Here is a 17,303-nt window from a genome sequence, read left to right as displayed (position 1 = left end):
TTTCAGCAAGCAAGGTTGTGCCATCTCCATAACGCAGGTTGTTAATGAGTCTTCCTGCAATCCTGATGCCCCCTTCTTCATATAGTCCAGCCTCTTGGATTATTTGCTCAGCATACAGATTGAATAGGTATGGTGAAAAGATACAACCCTGATGCACACCTTTCCTGACTTTAAACCAATCAGTATCCCCTTGTTCTGTCTGAACAACTCCCTCTTGATCTATGTAAAGGTTCCTCATGAGCACAATTAAGTGTTCTGGACTTCCCATTCTTTGCAATGTTATCCATAATTTGTTATGATCCGCACAGTCAAATGCCTTTGCATAGTCAATAAAACATAGGTAAACATTCCTCTGGCATTCTCTGCTTTCAGCCAGAATCCATCTGACATCAGCAAGGATATCCCTGGTTCCACGTCCTCTTCTGAAACCAGCCTGAATTTCTGGCAGTTCCCTGACGATATACTGCTGCAGCCATTTTTGAATGATCTTCAGCAAAATTTTGCTTGCGTGTGATATTAATGATATTGTTCTATAATTTCCACATTTGGTTGGATCGCCTTTCTTGGGAACAGGCATAAATATGGATCTCTTCCAGTCAGTTGGCCAGGAAGCTGTCTTCCATATTTCTTGCCATAGATGAGTAAGCACCTTCAGCGCTGCATCCGTTTTTTGAAAACATCTCAGTTGGTATTCTATCAGTTCCCGGAGCCTTGTTTTTCGCCAATGCCTTCAGAGCTGCCTGGATTTCTTCCTTCAGTACCACTGGTTCCTGATCATATGCCACCTCTTGAAATGGCTGAACATCGACTAATTCCTTTTGGTATAATGACTCTATGTATTCCTTCCATCTTCTTTTGATGCGTCCTGCGTCATTCAATATTTTCCCAATGGAATCCTTCACTATTGCAACTTGAAGCTTGAGTTTTTTCTGCAGTTCTTTCAGCTTGAGAAATGCTGAGCACTTTTACTCCCAGTTATGTAAAACATTTAAAAATAGTGATACCTAATTCTAAAGAAAACATATTAAAATTGAAGTGTGTATACATTGCTGACGGCATTATAAATTGCTTCAATTTTTTTGTAAATTCATACAATGCAATAACCATAATGATGCTAATATCCTTCACCCCAGTATTTATTAAAACTAAAAGAAACTCAGGCTGCTTCAAGTTTGCCTAGCAGTTTAGAGTCCAGTTAATACAATTTAACAGTGAACTTAAATGACCTGCAGCCTGGTACAAGTTGGTATGAATATCTGAATTTGAGGCAGCCAAATTGTGTTGGTTTACTCCGCAGATGTTATCTGTGTGATAGAACAATCGATGGCAAACACAGAATAAAACCTTACTGAAGCTATGGATAAGTCACATGTAAGCAGAATTCTACAGTTTAGAATCTTATCTCTGGAATGGAAAGGCTCCAAAATAAAAAACGGGAACACATGAAAAGTACTTTCAGAGAGAAGATGAAACTGAAATACACTAGAAGTGAAAGAAGAATTCTGAGACTCATTAAGGAATTTGGCAAGAATCAGGAGTTCCATGATACCAAAGAGAAATTGCTTACAATTTTCTCATGGATTAGCTAAGAAATAAAACATCGATCTTTTATCCAATTCATAAAGAGTATTACTGACAGAATTAATTAACAATTTAAGCAGACCATGACAAAAGCTGCACATGGTAAAACACGCTGCTGAGCCAAAACTGATAAATCAACTCTTCTTGACAAGACTGCAGTGTGCAGTATCTGCTATAGGAGTACTGAATATGGTAGAAGCGAGTTCAAACAAAGCCAACAAATACAAAAGCTATAATCTGTAAAATATATTAAAAACAAACACCTGATATATTAACTGTTATTTAAAAAAAACTTATATAAAAAAGAATCAATTGCAGTAAAAACTTTTGAGTAAAATAAAAATGGGGGGTCTCAAAAAGTTTAACGCTGCTACGTAGAAAATTGACCAATAAATTAAAAGGGTTTAGTATTATTTCTCCAGAAGAGAATACAATAAAAATTCCTCAACATTGGTATAACTCATTAAAATGCTTATATTCACAATATCCTTGGAAGGTCCATACATCTGGTGGGTCAAAAAAAAAAAAAACACTTGGTTACAACTATGTGTGACTTCAAAAAAACTGAGAACTACTCAAACGTCATCTTCAACCGACTATGGAGTTTTGAGTGTGGTAGATATGTAACAGTGAGGAGGAAAGTAGCCACTCACCAAGCCCAAGGGATCACTCAAGCAACCCATGTGATGACATACACAACCGCACTGCTTCCACAACATAATGATGATGGAATATTAAGGGACCACTAACAACAACACTTATAAGTTTTATTTTTTCAGAAAGCACACTATTTTAAGATGGTAATTAGAAAACACTAATACTACAATAAATAAAATAACCTAACACAAAAAAGGTAAAAGCAAAATACAAAATAAAAAGATCGAGAAGAAACGGTAAAATAAGCTTTTAATAAAAGTTATTTTTGGGAGACTTTTCTTCTTCTAGGTTTTTTTTTTTTGGTCATTTTTCAAACATTCTATAATGAATGACGGAGACCTGGTGGTGCAGTGGTTAAGCACTCAGCTGCTTAACCAGTTCAAACCTACCAGCTGCTCCACAGGAGAAAGATGTGGCAGTCTGCGCCTGTAAAGATTACAACCTTGGAAACCCTATAGGGCAGTTCTACTCTGTCCTACAGGGTTGCTATCGGAATAAACTCAACAGTAACGGGTTTTTTGGTTTATAATGAATATGCCATAAAAATTAATTGGTTGATCAAAATTCGAACATACCGAAAAGGGTACCCATTACCTTTTGTTTCCATCTCTGAGTCCCAATGGCAAACACTATATATAATTCTTGCATATTCTTCCAGATATATAAACTGTATATACAAAAATATACTTGTCAAATATCCTCTTGCCCCGCCCCTCTGTTTTTAATTGAAAAGAGAGAAGACTGTGTGCACTACTCTGCAACTTTGTTTTTTCACTTAATATATACTCTGGAAATTTTTTTATCTTGTTACATAAATCTCTACTTAATTTTTTCTCATACCTATAACATATTCCATCATACAAATGCACACATAATTTAATAAGCCTCCTACTGGACACTAAATTAGGTAGTTTCTAGTCTTTTAATGGAGTCCCTGGGTGATGAAAATGGAAAGGCTGGAGGTTTGAGTATACCCAGAGGCACTGCAGAAGAAAGTAGCCTGTAGGTACTACTGAAAAATCAGTCATTGAAAGCCCTATGGAACACAGTGACAGCTGAACACACATGGGGCATCCACGAGCCAAATCGACTCTATGGCAACTGGTTTGGCCTTCTGGCATTACAATGCTGCAATGCACACTCGTGTGTGTGTGTGTGTGTGTGTGTGTGTGTGTTTTGTTTATTTACCAACAAGAAACTATTCTTTAGCCTACATAGTCATGGTTCATAGTTCAGGAACATAGGTCAGTGACAACCTTCAAGGAACTCAATCCAAAGAAATTCTTTACATTCCAAAATCATTTTCCACTCTGAAAGATACCAGCTTTCCTCATCTACTCAAAATCCCTCATGGAATCATAACATCTACAGAAATCTGCATACGCCTTCTTTCTTGGTCCAGCTACAGCAAGCTGATAAAGCTTGGCCAGAAGGTCTCGCATCTGATGTTTTACCAACACACTGGAAGACACGGTAGTTCTGCTCCCTCAACGCCAATGTCCTTCTTGACTGGTGGTGAAATGGACCACAGTGCATATTCTTGAACATATGTTCCAGTATGTTTATATATCAAAAGCAAACCAATTCTCCAAAATTTAATTTACTAGACAGTAAATTCATTAAAATTTACAAAGTTACATATTCATCTCAAGGATCTAAACAAACTGGACACATATACATGATTATATTCTTATATTAATTAACAGATGTTAATTCTGTAAAATAGTGAATTAAAAATTTTAATTTGTCTTTTGCAATCAGATTTAGATCACTGTTTTGAGTTCTTTTACATTGTTTTTGAATGAAGTATTTCATTACCTCACTCTTTGAATAATTTTAATTTTATTCTTCAACGCCTCAACTGAGATATCGTTCTTAATTTCTACAGGAATTAGTAACCAAAATATTAGTGTTTCTCACTGATGTAGTTGCCTTAGATATTTTTCAGCACACATTTATGGCAAATGCATACTAGACTTATAATGAAATAATGTCTGCTTGTGAATATATTTTCTGAATAGTATTTTCATAAAAATCAGTCATGTTACAACCGTCAGAGCCCTGGTGGCACAGTGGTTAAAGAACTACCGCTGCTAACCAAAACGTCAGCAGTTCAAAACTGCCAGTCGCTTCTTGGAAACGCTATAGGGCAGCTCTCCTCTGTCCTACAGAGTCACTACGAGTTAGAACTGACTAGACGGCAACGGGTTTTGGTTTTTGTTTATGATCCTTAGTTTACAACAAATCGAACATCTTAGAAATGATGTTATGATGACAATGAAACTGCCAACCAAATCTCAGAAAAAAATCTTCAAAAGCTATTAAAATCACCCCAAACCAGAACCAAACCCACTGCCATCAAGCAGATTCTGACTCATAGCGACCCTGCAGGGCAGAGCAGAATTGCCCCCGAGAGTTTCCAAGGAGCGCCTGGCGGATTCGAAACCTGCCGACCTCTCGGTAAGCAGCCGTAGCACTTAGCCACTATGCTACCAGGTTTTCCAAAATCATCCCATTCAATATAAATAGCTATAAATTTTATAGTCAAAAAATAAAAAAGCAAGGTTGATACAAAGCACTTTTGAAACTGTCAAAAGAATCCTATAAATGCTGAAAAAATACTAAGTTTTAAAACAATTAAAAAGAAGTAAGAATAAATTGGAAATATCATCCCCATGAAATGAGGAAACTTTGGTCATATCCATCAGAAGAATATTTTCCTGAATACACTGACATGAAGAATTGGTAAACTTGACAAATCGATCTGCTGGTTACCTGACCTAAATCAAACCAAAACACACTGCCGTTCAATCTATTCTGACTCGTAGTGACCTTACAGGACAACGCAGAACCGCCCCATAGCGTTTCCAAGGGTTTCAAAATCTTTATGGCAGCAGACTGCCACATCTTTCTCCCGCGGAGCGGCTGGTGGGTTCAAATCACGAACCTTTCGGTCGGCAGCCAAGTGCCACAGTGCACCACCAGGGCTTCTTGTTAACTGAACTAGAGGCAGTACATTTGTGAACAAATTCCTAGAAATAAAACTGCTGGATCAAGCATGGTATGTACACTTTTAACTCTGAAAAACATTGGCAAATTATCCTCTAAAAAATTGTACCTATTTGCATTCTCATCAAAGCCTAGAACCAAATGTTTTAATCCTTACCAATCTAAAAGGTAAATATGGAATCACTGTTATTTTTAGTTTGTATTATATTTTAATTTGAGGGGATATGTACTTTAAAATGAGAAAAATTCCTTTAAAACTAAATAAACTATGAAGAAACATGAAAAAATATTTACAAGAAATTTTAAAAGTATGCAAGGTGATTTTATACTAACAATAAAGTGTAAAAACAAGTTCATATATTAATAAGAAATCAAGATAACATGCAAATAAATGAAAACACTGTTTAGAATCCTGGAATTATGAGAGTTTTATTCATTCCTTTTCAAGATTTTCTCCAGTGTTGTTATTATGCTGATTTCTATCAGGCTGGGAGTGAAGAACAACCACAGCTTTTTATGCCACCAGGGCTTTTATTCCTTCTGAATGGCCCACCCGGTTTTCAGTTGCCAGTGCCAAAACTTGATCATAATCTTTGACTCAACATTCTCCTCCATCCTCTAAATTCTGGTCATTAAATCCTATTGATTCTATTCCTTTTAAGAAGTCTCTCCTAAACAGGCATACCAGCTCAGGGGCAGGGACCAGAGGACAGGAGGGGACAAGAAAGCTGGTAACAAGGAACCCAAGGTTGAGAAGGGGAGGGTGTGGACATGTCGTGGGGTTGGCGACTAATGTCACAGAACAATATGTGTATTAATTTTTTAATGAGAAACTAATTTGCTCTGTAAACCTTCACCTAAAGTACAAGAAGAAGAAGAAGAAGAAAAAAAAAGGAAGTCTCTTCTATGGACTTTGGTCTCCATTCCAACTGGATTAGTCATACAGGATCTTAACGAATCTGCACTGGCTCCTTTCGATAACCTTTCCCCTAGAATTCACCCTACACACAGGGATGTTTGGTTAATTTCCCTTCAAACCAGTATTTAGCAAACTTGATTGTGCATACACATTACCTGTGCATCTTGCTAAAATGAGATTGTGATTCAGTAGGTCTGAGGTGGGGTCTGATTTCTACATTTCTAACCAACTCCAAGGTGATGCCAATGATTTATATTTATCCATATTCTTCAAGTCACCCTACAGATTAAGAACCTTTAAGTCAGAGACTGCCTTCTGGTCAAGTTTAAATTCTTTCCTGGTGCTTCGGGAACCCTTCCTTTACCTTCCTAGGACTGTACAACCCTATTGCCACACAGCGCATACTCCTGCCTCCTTCCCACAGGCCCTGCTCCTTTTAGTTTAGCAATTCTCCAAGATAGGCAGTGGTCCCAGTCTCATTTCAACTTCCTTTCCCACTCTACCTATCACTCATTTAAGTACAGTATTACTTTCCCCATGAGACCACACAAATTAATCCTGTTCACATTCTTTGAATACTCCTTTTTCTGAATTCCTACAGGACTTCCCCATTAAGAATCTGATGTCTCCTGTCTTAGACTAGTACAACCATTGCAGAGGCATTCACCTTGTGTCCCATGAAATGCCTTGGGACACTGAATTCTCCTCCCACTTATTGCCTAGCAATACCTTTGGCAAACAATCCCTAATTCTGTCTAGGTTTATCCAGAGAATCATACTTTGTGGGCGACTTTTGTAAGGATAACAAAAACACACCTCCGTATTTCACCTTGGAGTAATACTTCAAGGTCAACGTGCCACTAGAGAAAAAAAAAAATTTTTTTTTTAATTACACTATCAACATAAAAACTGGCAATTCTTTAGAACAAAGAATATTATATTGTATTCAGAATTACGGAAAATGTGAAATGAAAAATGTGGCGGAAAATGTGAAATGAAAAATGTGGCAGAAAATGTCACATGGTTAAAGAATTCTAAAGGAAGGAAATAAGAATAACAGGAAAGAACTTGTCAATGATGCCATACAAACCATCTTTAAAATGTCTAGAATAATAAGGAACATGAGCCAAAGGAACGGATGGGGGAGTCAGGAGGAGAGTTACATAGTGAGACGTAGGTGGTATCCTAGTACGACTCCAAAACCAAAAACCCGTTGCCATGGAATTGATTCCGACTCACAGCGACTCCATGGGACACAGCGGAACCGCCCTATAGGGTTTCCAAGGCTGCACTCTTTACAGAACCAGATTGCCATATCTTTCTCCAACAAAGCAGCTGGTGGGTTCCAACCAATGGCCTTTTGGTTAGCAGCTGAGCATTTAACCCCTGTACCACCAGCGCTCCTTCCCAGTAAGACTAGCGACTCAAAAATAAATGAGAACACATTCTTTTCAATCACCCATGGAACATCATGAAGATAAACAATATCCTGGGCCACAAAGCAAACTTAAACCAAAAAACCAAATCCACTGCCGTCGAGTAGATTCTGACTCATAGCAACCCTATAGAACAGAGTAGAACTGCCCCATACAGTTTCCAAGGAGCGCCTGGCAGATTCAAACTGCTGACCTCTTGGTTAGCAGCCGTAGCACTTAACCACCACGCCACCAGGGTTTCCAAAGCAAACTTAAAAGAATTGAAATCATACAGAGTATGTTCTCTGACCACAATGGAATCCAACCAGAGATCAGTAACAGAAAGACAACAGATGTGTCTCCAAACACTTGGAAATTTAACAACACAGTACTGAATGGTCCATGAATCAAAGAGGAAGTCTCAAAGGAAATACGAAACATACAGAGCTGAATGAACGGAAAAACACAACACACCAGATTTGTGGAATGCAGCTAAAGCTGTGCTGACAGGAAATATATAGCACTCAAATGTTTATGTAATTAGAGAAGAGGAAAGGTCTCAAATCAATAATATTGGCTACCATCTCAAGAAACTTCAAAAAGAAGAGCACAATAAACCCAATGCAATCAGAAGGAAGGCAATAATAAAGAACTGATACCAATAAAATAGAAAACAGAAAAACAACAGGGAAAAAGCAATGAAACAAAAAGCTGGTTCTTTGTTTTAAAAAAAAAAAATCAATGAAATTGTTGAACTTCTTCTAGCAAGACTGACAGATAATACAAGAAGAGACACAATACATATCACCAATATCTGAATGAAATAAGGTATTATCACTGCAGATCCTGTACCATTAAAAGAATAAGGGAATACTATGAGCAACTTTACAATCATAAATTCAACAACTTAGAAGAAATGGTCCACTTCTTCAAAACTACCAAAACTCAATCAAGATGAAACACATAATCTGAATAATCCTATAACAATTAAAGAAACGGAATTCATAATTTAAAAGCTTCCAAAAAGAAATCCTCTGCTCAGATGGTTTCACTGGAGAATTTTATCATAACTTTAAAGAACTAATGCTAATTTTACACAATTTCTTCCAGAAAACAGGAGGGAATATTTCCCAACTCATTTAATGAGGTCAGTATTATGCTGGTACCAAAATAAATTAAAAAAAAAAAAAACATATAAAAAAAACTACAGACAAATATTTCTCATAAACAAAAATCCTGAACAAAATATTAGCAAACAAAAGCCTGCAATGTATAAAAAGAAGTATAAACCATGACCAAATAGGATTTATTCCAGGTATGTAAAGCTGGTTCAACATTTGCAAATCAATCAACCACATCAAAAGGCTAAAGAAGAATAATTACGAGATCATAGTAATTGACACAGAAAAAGCATTTGACAAAATTTGTTTGACAAAAGCTCTCAGTAAACTAGGAACAGAGGTAAAAAAAAAAAAAACACCTACAAAAACCTACAGGTAACATCATACCTAGTGATGAAAGACTATGTTTTCCCACTATACTCAAATACTCAAGTACAAGGCAGAGACGTTCGCTCTCACCACTTTTAACATAGTTCTGGAAGTTTTGGCCAGCACAATAAGGTAAGAAAAAGAAATAAAAGGCAAACAGACTGGAACAGAAGGAAAAAAACTGTCCCTTTTGCAGATGATATCATTGCGTATACAGAAAATCCCAAGAAATCTACAAAAAAATCTAGAACTAATGAGTGAGTTTTGCAAGGTTACAGGATACAAGATCAAAATACAAAAATCAATCGCATTTCTGTATACTACCATGTGAAAACCAAAATTAAAAATATAGAACCATTCACAACCACTCCAAAAAAAGGAAATACATAGGTATAAACCTAACAAAACATGTCCAGAATCTGTATACTGAGAATTACAAAATGCCGATGAATAAAATCAAAGAAGACCTAAATTGAAGACACTTACCACATTCCCTGACTCTGGAAGCCACAACATAGTAAAGATATCCATACGCCCAAAATTGATCTAGAGGTATAACACAATTCCTAGCAAAACCCCAGAAAAGATTTTTTTTAAGATATAGATAAGCTTACTCAAAAATTTACATGGAAATAAAAAGGTCATAGAAGAGCTAAAGAAATTTTGAAAAAAATAATTAAATGAAAGGAATCACTATTCTCAATGTTAAGGCTTACTATATAGCAACAGTAATCAAAACAGTGCGGTACTGACAGGGCAATAGACATCTAGATCAACGGAAAAGAATAGAAAATGCAGAAATAGGTCCGCACAAATATGCCTAACAGATTTTTCACAAAGGTGCACAAGAATTCAAAGAAGGAAAGACAGTCTTTCCAACAAATGGTGCTGGAGCAATTGGACATCCACGGGGGCGGGAGAGGCCTACACAAAAATTAATCCCAAATGGATCACACACTTAAGTTTAAAATGGAAGCTTTTAGGGGAAAAAAAATAAAAGAAAATCTTCAGGACCTAGGTGAAGAGTTCTTCTTAGCCTTGGCTCCAAACGCACAATCCAAAACAGGAAGAACTGATGCACCTCACTAAAATTAAAACTTTTGCTCTGTGAATGACCCTGTGAAGAGGATGAGAAGACAAGCTATAGACTGGCAGAAAATATCTGCAAACCACAAATCCAACAATAAACTTGTATCTAGAATATATAAAGAACTCTCATAACTCAACAGTAAAAAAAAAAATCAGTTCAACTAGAAAATGAGCAAAAGGCATGAACAGACGTTTTATCTGTGAGGGTATACAGACGGTAAGTAAGTACATGAAAAGATGTTGAACATCATTAGCCATTGTTGCTGTTGTTGTTAGGTGCCGGTCAGTCGATTCCGACTCATAGCAAACCTATATACAACAGTCCTGTGCCATCTTCACCATCGTTTCTGAGTCCTTCAATACCACTGGCTCTTGATCATATGCTACCTCCTGAAATGGCTGAATGTCCACCAATCTTTATGGTAGAGTGACTCTGTGTATTCCTTCCATCTTCTCTTGATGCTTCCTGCGTTGTTTAGTATTTTCCGCGTAGAATCCTTCACTATTGCAACTCAATATTGAACTTTTTCTTCAGTTCTTTCAGCTTGAGAAATGCCAAGCGTGAAATGCCAACCTTTTTGGTTTTCTAACTCCCAGTGTTTGAACATTTCATTATAATACTTCACTTTGTCTTCTAGAGCTGCCCTTTGAAATTTTCTGTTTAGCTCTTTCGTGTGATCACTTCTTCTGTTTGCTTTAGCTACTCTATGTTCAAGAGCAAGTTTCAGCATCTCTTCTGACATCCATTTTGGTCTTTTCTTTCTTTCCTATCTTTTTAATGTTTGTCTTAGTTATGCAGTGTTGCTGTAACAGAAATACCACAAGTGGATGGCTTTAACAAAGAGAAGTTTATTTCCTCACAGTAAAGTAGGCTAAAAGTCCAAATTCAGGGCATCAGCTCTAGGCGAAGGCTTTTTCTCTCTGTTGGCTCTGGAGGAAGGTCGTTCTCATCAGACCCCCCTCCAGCCCACCCCGACTAGGAGCTTCTTCATGCAGGAACACCAGTTCCAAAGGACACACTCTGCTCCTCGCACTTCTTTCTTGGTGGTATGAGGTTCCCCCATCTCTCCACTTGTCTCTTTTATATCCCACAAGAAACCAGCTCAAGACATAATCCAATCCCCTAGACTGAGTCCTGCCTCACCAACACAACTGCCGCCCATCCCCCCTCATTAACATCACATAGGTAGGATTTATAACACACAGGAAAATCACATCAGATGACAAAATGGTAGACAATTACACAATACTGGGATTCATGGCCCAGCCAAACTGATACATGCATTTTTTGGGGGGACATAATTCAATCCATGACAATGTTTTTTGTTCTGTTTTTTTGTTTTTGTTTTTTTAATGTTCATAGAAGTTCTATTAGTAAGAGTCAGTAAACTGAAAACTATTCAAATGTCCTTCAACAGGTGAATGGTTAAACAAACTGTGGTATATCCATACCGTTGGAATACTTCTCCACGATAAAAAGGAACAAAGAGTTGACACATACAACATAGATGGATTCAGAAATTATTCTTATGGATCAATCCAAATCTAGGTCTGCAGAGCCAACAGAAATCAGGCCTATCCTTAATGCGTAGGAGGAACCAAAAAGGTACAGGATGTTCTAAGATCCAGAAAAACGACACGTAGCAAAATCTGTTTTACTCTACTGAAGTTGTACTTCCACTGAGCATCCAAGAAGGAAAAGTTTAGTGAACTCACTTGCCGCCTTCTTTCCCACGATTCCTACTATCTGTATTAACTCTTATTTTTTTCACCCTAGATGCCCTCTTTTACTCTGATTGCCTTTGCTTATACCACCAACTTTTTCTCAATACTTCTTTTTTTTTTAATTCAAGCTTGTTGACCCAAACTTTTACTTCATCACACTTTTCTTGTGAATGTGATTTTATAAAATGTGCAACACCTAAGCATGTACTGTGAACTTTTTCAGTGGCTCATGATAGTAAAAATAATAGTTATTCAATAAGTAAATTATTCAAATGCCTAATAAAGCCACTTTTCTAAGTATATTTATGGTAACAACTTATCATGAACTACTTTGAAATACATTTTGGAACTCAGAAACCAACATCTCCCTACATGCCACTTTTGTTTTAAACACAGTTCAAGGTTTAACCCTAAAGAGCATTCAATGAATTCAACTTAAATCTTTCTTCCAATAGATCAAAAAAGGCAATATAAATAAAGCTGTAATGGGAGGAAAAAAAACAGCAGTAATGGTCAAGTTCATAGAAGTTTATTAAAAGTGTAACAGCAGACTAGGTCAGTGGGTGTTTTTTATTTGTTTATTTCTTTGCTGGGTTTTATGTTCAATCAGACAAAATCTCTTTCCTCATCTGCAAAATTTCAAATCATTTCCTTTTCTGACCAAATACAATTTGTCTTTAGTTAAAATTTTTTTTAATTATATGTTAATGACAGAGAAATTATAAAATGTACTACTAATATTAAGAATGAAAGTAAATAAAAAATCAACTCTAACATTTTTATTTCAAATTCCTTCTTCAAAATTCTCCCAGGCAGCGCAGAGAAAGAATAAGGCATGCTTATAGGCAGGTTGGAGCTCTGGTGGCACAGTGGTGAAGAGCTTGGCTGCTAACCAAAAGGTCTTGCAGTTCGAATCCACCAGCTGTTCCTTGGAAACCCTATGGGGCAGTTCTACTCTGTCCTTTTGGGTCACTATGAGTTGGAATCGACTTGACAGCAACAGGTTTTACACCCAAAATATTATCAGTTCAACATGTAATCAGTAGGAGCTTTTTATTCTTTTTTTTAGTACTAAGTATTGAAACTCTGGTGTGTATTTTACACCAAAAAAACACATCTCAACTCAGACTAACCACACTGCAAGCATTCAATATCCACATGTGGCTCGTGGGTACCAAAGTGGACAGTACAAGTCTAAGAAACGGGAATCTATCTTCAGACCAAGAGGGTGTCAGAATTGGAAAGAATCTGAAATCAAGTAATGTATAGACAATATCACAATTGTTGATTCCAGTACACTGGTCTTCTCTGAGGTTCATGCAATCTTCCAAGCATAGGCTGATAAAGTGGGTGTGAGGGTGGAGGGGTACCTCTAATAAAACAGGATTTGGCAAGTGCTGGTATCTATAGCAAAAGGCAGACTTCTAGAAAGGTCTTATTTAACAGTACAACTTCAGACCACAGCCCTAGAAAAATCATGAGGGCCTTTAAGAAAAGGGAACCAAAGGAAAACTGATTAGAGAACATTCGCCCTCAGAGAAAAGAATTTAAAGAGATAAAAGAAATGAACTGTGAAGTCCTTTTCTGCCAACTAATCTCCAAGGTTTTATATACGCAGTACAGTTTAACTCCTCTAAAAATCATTAGCATTATTAGTTTATGACAAGTACATTCAGAGGACCCAGAAGAATATCTTTCATTTCCCCCACCATTTCACACATTATTTCTTCTTCACCTGTTTGTATCAACCGCCTTTTTACTGTCACATACAATACCCATGTCAGAAACTTGATTAACGAAAGTAAAGCCCGCTCACGCAGGAGCCATAAGAATGGGTTTCAACGCACAAAAACGAGCTCAAAATGGATCAAAGACCTAAATATAAAATCTAAAACAATAAAGATCACGGAAGAAAAAATAGGGACAATGTTAGGAGCCCTAATACATGGCATAAACAGTATACAAAACATTACTAACAATGCAGAAGAAAAACTAGATAGCTGGGAGCTCCTAAAAATCAAACACCTATGCTCATCCAAAGACTTTACCAAAAGAGTAAAAAGATTACCTACAGACTGGGAATAAGTTTTTAGCTGTGATGTTTCTGATCAGCACCTGATCTCTAAAATCTACATGATACTGCAAAACTCAACTGTAAAAAGACAAATAACCCAATTAAAAAATGGGCAAAAACTATGAACAGACACTTCACTAAAGAAGACATTGAGGTAGCTAACAGATACATGAGGAAATGCTCAGGATCATTAGCCATTAGAGATACGCAAATCAAAACTACAATGACATTCCATCTCACTCCAACAAGCCTGGCATTAATCCAAAAAACACAAAACAATAAACGTTGGAGGGGCTCTGGAGAGATTGGAACACTTATACATCACTGGTGGGAATGTAAAATGGTACAACCACTTTGGAAATCGATTTGGCACTTCCTTAAAAAGCTGGAAATAGAACTACCATATGATACGGCAATCCCACTCCTTGGAGTATATCCTAGAGAAATAAGAGCCTTTACAGGAACAGATATATGCACACCCATGTTCGCTGCAGCACTGTTTACAATAGCAAAAAGATGGAAGCAACCAAGGTGCCCATCAACGGATGAGTTGATAAATAAATTATGGTACAGTCACACAGCGGAATACTAATGGAATACCATGCATCAATAAAGAACAGTGATGAATCTGTGAAATATTTCATAACATGGAGGAATCTGGAAGGCATTATGCTGAGTGAAATTAGTCAGTTGCAAAGGGACAAATATTGTATGAAACCACTATTGTAAGAACTCAAAAAATAGTATAAACAGAGAATAAAATATACTTTGATGATTATGAGAGGGGGAAGAAAGGGAGAGTGGGAGAGGGGTATTCACTAATTAGATAGTAGATAAAAACTACTTTAGATGACAAGAAAGACAACACACAATACAGGCGAGATCATCACAACAGGACTAAACCAAAAGCAAAGAAGTTTCCTGAATAAACAATGCTTTGAAGGCCAGTGTAGCAGGGGCGGAGGCTTGGGGACCATAGTTTCAGGGGACATCTAAGTCAACTGGCATAATAAAATCTATTAAGAAAGCATTCTGCATCCCACCTTAGAGAGTGGCGTCTGGGGTTTTAACGCTAGTAAGTGGCCCACTAAGATGCATCGATTGGTCTCAAACCACCTGAAGCAAAGGAGAATGAAGAACACAAGGTAGCTACAAGCCCAGGAGACGGAAAGGGCCACATAAACCAGAGACTACATCAGCCTGAGACCAGAAGACCTAGATGGTGCCCAGCTACAACTGATGACTGCCCTGACAGGGAACACAACAGAGAACCCCTGAGGGAGCAGGAGAGCAGTGGGATGCAGACCCCAAATTCTCGTAAAAAGACCAGACTTAATGGTCTGACTGAGACTGGAAGGACCCCAGTGGTCATGGCCCCCAGACCTTCTGTTGCCCCAGGACAGGAACCATTCCCAAAGCCAACTCTTCAGACAGGGATTAGACTGGACGATGGGTTGGAGAGGGATGCTGGTGAGGAGTGAGCTTCTTGAATCAAGTGGAAACTTGAGACTATATTGGCCATCTCCTCCCTGGAAGGGAGATGAGAGGGTAGAGGGGGTTGGAAGCTGGCGAAGTGGATATGAAAAGAGAGAGTGGAGGGAGGGAGCAGATTGCCTCATTAGCAGGAGAGCAACTGGGAGTATGTAGCAAGGTATATATAAGTTTTTGTGTGAGAGACTGACTTGATTTGTAAACTTTCCCTTAAAGCACAATAAAAATTTTTAAAAAAAGTTAAAAAAAAAATGGGTTTCGGATACCTGAAAAGAAAGTTTAATGTAAAAATACTAATTCAAGAACAGTTGAAAGTCCTAAGAAATACATTTCCATCTGAGAGTCTGGAAAAACAGAGGAAGGGCAGGGGTAGAGAGGACACTAAACTTCCCAGGGGTGGAGAAAGCAAGGGTGCTGCTAAAGGAGGTGAGAGGTGGGAGTGAAGTAACAAAAGACCTCTATTAAGAAAGGGCAGTCTGCTCTTCCACTCAAAGCAACTTGCTGGAATAGCAGCCAATTCAGGCCCTCTTGTCAATTTCCTCAGGGACAGAGGTGTCACATCTTTCTGTGTAATCAACACAGAGAAAAGAGGGAGGTCATGAACCATCCCTGACCACTACTCCCCTACCCGAGCAAACAATGTTACTCAAAGCCTACATGAAATGTAACTTCAGGACCAACGTGATTCCATAAAACAAGACAGACTCTAATGAAGTAAAATCAGATAGATCTTTAATCTTACCAACTCATAAAATGTTTTAAACTGCTGTGCAAAATCTCTTGCCATCTGACTTCCATTTTCTAAGGACCATTCTGACTACTGTATCGGTAACAGTCTATAGAGGGCAAGGGGAGAAGCAGGGAAACCTGTTTGACAGCTGCTGTAATTATCTAGCAAGAGATGATGAGAGAACATAAGGAAATCAGAACCAGAGCATTGAGACAATGCTTTGAGCGGTTCTGCAGCAATGGAAACAGAGAAGAGCAGAAATGAGTGGTCAAGAGAAGATATTTGTACGATGAGAAAAATAACAGAATGCTTGTACTTTCTTGGGAATGATACAGCAGAGAAGGAAAACTTGATGATGCACATAGAGCGGACAACTGCTAGAACAATACACAGAATAAACAAGAGGAGATGGGATCTAATGCACAAACTGAAGGAACTAGAATTAGGTAGACACACAGAGAGTTCATCCGTAGTAACAGAGGGATGGCAAGGCCTACAAGTACAGATACTACAGGTACATAGATATGGTGGCAGGTGTCCATAAGTACTCTTCTGACGGTTTCTACTTTCTCAATGAAGTAGAAAGCAGGTCCACCAACTGGAGTGAATTTGGGGAAGACAGCTGGAAGTTTGGAAAGAAAGGCAAAGGTATAAAATAAGTCTTCTAGGAGAAGGGAGACTGAATGGACTAAGGAAGAAGAATGACTGCCAGACAATACAGTATTAAGGGCTACTTGAGGTTTCCTACCATGAATTTAAAGTGAAAGCATTCACCATAGTTGTGTTTTTCTTCAGTCACTTCCAGGTGCACAGGTGCAGGCCTAAAGTATACTGAAACTTTGGCTTAACGAGGATTGAAGTTTTGTCAAATAAGTATGAAGAAGCAAGAAAGGAACAAGTGAGTTGAGGGGATTTGCAAGGGAATGAATATAATGATTGACCACGGGATGTAAAATAGGTAAGAAAGGAAAACAAGAAGGCAAGGGACAGTGAAGAAAATTGAGACTCAGTGGGCTGGATGTGCCAGTGAAGTAAAAGACATGTTGAGTTGGGTACTATTATGGATTGAATTGTGTCTCCCAAAAATGTGTGTCAACTTGGCGAAGCCATGATTCCCAGTGTT

The 17,303-nt window shown here is 37.8% G+C and overlaps 1 protein-coding gene and 1 pseudogene across 6 annotated transcripts in view; both read right to left on the bottom strand.

The window, feature by feature from the left end:
- The window catches only part of CNOT4 (CCR4-NOT transcription complex subunit 4), a 144,158-nt gene that overhangs the window by 114,142 nt on the left and 12,713 nt on the right, over positions 1-17,303 (bottom strand). The window lies entirely within an intron of this gene.
- Positions 254-17,303, bottom strand: part of LOC135232220 (cytochrome c oxidase subunit 6C-like) — a 29,483-nt pseudogene continuing 12,433 nt past the window's right edge.

The sequence above is a fragment of the Loxodonta africana genome, chromosome 8, assembly GCF_030014295.1.
Source record: "Loxodonta africana isolate mLoxAfr1 chromosome 8, mLoxAfr1.hap2, whole genome shotgun sequence".
In the NCBI taxonomy this organism is placed as follows: domain Eukaryota; kingdom Metazoa; phylum Chordata; class Mammalia; order Proboscidea; family Elephantidae; genus Loxodonta; species Loxodonta africana.
This window is presented reverse-complemented; position numbering and strand designations above follow the sequence as displayed.